At 32.5% G+C, this 2,495-nt stretch overlaps 1 long non-coding RNA gene across 1 annotated transcript; it reads left to right on the top strand.

Annotated features, from left to right (window-relative positions):
- LOC110270750 lies at positions 1-655 on the top strand. The gene is made up of 3 exons (XR_002360389.1): positions 1-175; positions 294-474; positions 575-655. It is a non-coding gene; the product is annotated as an uncharacterized LOC110270750 (long non-coding RNA).

Raw genomic sequence — 2,495 nt, forward strand, 5'->3', positions numbered from 1 at the left:
ATGAGTCCCTAATCTACTCAAATCAAACCCAAACCAATTTCAGTCCAAACAAAACTTGTCCAAAAAATTAAAAAAGGAAGAAGAGTGAGATCTAATGAAATTCTAGATCTACTTGTTACATCTCTTCGCCATTGTCACCGTCAAGCTTGCCGTAGTGTTTGAGATCAGAGGGAGAGTAAGCTTGTCGCTGCTATCATTCATCGTCGTTGTTACCATTCATCGTCGTTGCTACTTTCCAATTCTTTCAACTTTTCAACTACATTAACACTTAATTTCCGCGTTTTCAATCGCAGCGCATGAATCTCACCGCAGTCAAAAACGCCGACGAAGTCATGGAGAGGTACGTCGAGGACTCGCCTGCAATCCTCCCTCCTCTTAGGGATTGCTACCTCACGTGCTGTGGCAGCGCGCCGTTACATGAGAAGCTTAGCCTCGTGTACGTTGGAACAGTTGTTTTTGCCATAGCTTGTCCAGGTGAATTTTTCGTTGCTTTTTTTTTTCCTTGTGTAATTAGATTAAGTTCTTTTTTTCTCTCAGCTCTAAAGCTTGAGTCTAATGTGGCTTTCGTTGGTAGGTTGCATCTGTGGATGATCGGAGTCTAATTATGATTTTTGTTACTGATGGCAAGAAAGTTTCACGCCAAGACATTGAGCTTGTAAGCAAATCCTACTAGCTTGTCAGGAAGCTAATTTAAAAAAATATATATAAAATCTTAAAACAAAATTTGTTTACAGATGTAGAATTTGATAGAAAGGTGCCTCCAATTATATATGAACAAAGGTGAAGTTGTGAAAACATATTTTACCAGAACAAGGATAGATCCTGGATTTACAACTCTAGGTATCCATCTTGAAATTCTCTATCATGTAATTTATGGTTTTCATCCTTTTAGTAATATAAATAGTTGATTGTATGAGTTATTCAATTTTTATTTGAACAGAATGGTTATTTGTTACCTAAATTATTGATGTAATTTGTTTGATTTCTCTACCCTGTATTTAGTATGGCAGAAGCTGGAAGAAGAGAATGATGATTTGTTCAATCATTTCCACCCCGGTATCACATTTTCACTCTCATTTTCTGGTACTTTTTTTAAGTCTACCTTTTGCTATGATTGATGTCATAACCTGTATTATTCAATTTTCTTTAAAGTGGTATCTTCTTTACTAGCAATAGTTGTGAAGAATAATTTTTCTTATTAGGTTTTAATCAACACAATGTAGTAAATACTATCTAAATTATTTCTAATATGCTGTTAGCTCTACCGTGTACTTTCAGAAGGTGGTTTAAGAAAATGGTTGGTTCTACTTTTCTAGTACTTGCTACAAATTCCTATTATTAGGGGTACAAAAAATATGAATTTTCTGCAGATATTGGTTATTTATTCGGGGATACAAGTGAGCATTGCAGGTTTTCCTTACCATCTATTCATTCTTGTTTACTTTTTAGTTTTACCACACTTCTGCCTTTAAAATTTCACGTTTATAAACCTACTTAAATACTAATGAATTTTATATTTTTGAAATTCTAGCACATTTAAGGACACTCGAACAAGAGGTGCTCTTGTATTTATTCTTGGGTTCTGGATGCTGGATCTTGCCAACAATACTTTGCAGGTAAGGTCAAAGAATTAGAATGTGCTTCTTTCTATTATCTTTATATTGATGAAAGAAAGTAAGTTTTTTAAAAAAATACTAGTCATGACATGTAATTCTAGCAATTAAAGCTATCTAGCAGATTTCCTTATAAAATCAATTTGTTTGAAACAAGTCACAATAATTTGTTTTACTTTTTTATGCTGAAGAGTTATTATAGGAGAAGGGATCCTTAGGATGGCGTAGAACAACTCATGTGAATGGTCTCTCAGAAGAATGAGGATTCTATCTTTTTACAGAAGCATGCTTTTTTTTTATCATATTTGTATTTTGTATAGGTTTTACTTGAAGTTAATGCTTATTTTCTGCTGATTGGTATTATTTATTTCTTACATGAGCAGATGGTTCCCTTTCCTGACAAATAAAGCTTGCTGTGAAGCCTGTGCAATCTTAAAGTCGCATTTCTTATTGCTGTGGTGGGTTATTATCTGATATCATTTTATATATTGTTAGATCATATAAAAATATGTAAATTTGATTGATTTAAGTTGTTTATTTCATACCAATTTGATTTATGAAATTTGTTTAAATTTCTGTTAATTCTATACTAATTACTACTTTTTTTAAGTTAAATAATTTTTAGTTTGATTGATGTAATTTTTTCAATCAATAATAGTAGTTTATAGCTGTTAAATAGGTTTAGTTTTAATTTTAAATTGTTTGCAACCGTTCAGTTTGAAGCAAATTCTTTTTTTGAAAATTCAGTTTTTGTGGGGGTTTTAAACTGCCACAAAAATTTCCAAAAACTGCCAAAATAATCAACTCAAAACCCCCCACAAAGTAGACAAAGAACCGCCATTAAATTATGTTCTGGGGGTTTTGCAAAACTGCCACAAATAA

Source organism: Arachis ipaensis, chromosome B04, assembly GCF_000816755.2.
Source record: "Arachis ipaensis cultivar K30076 chromosome B04, Araip1.1, whole genome shotgun sequence".
Taxonomy (NCBI): Eukaryota; Viridiplantae; Streptophyta; class Magnoliopsida; order Fabales; family Fabaceae; genus Arachis; species Arachis ipaensis.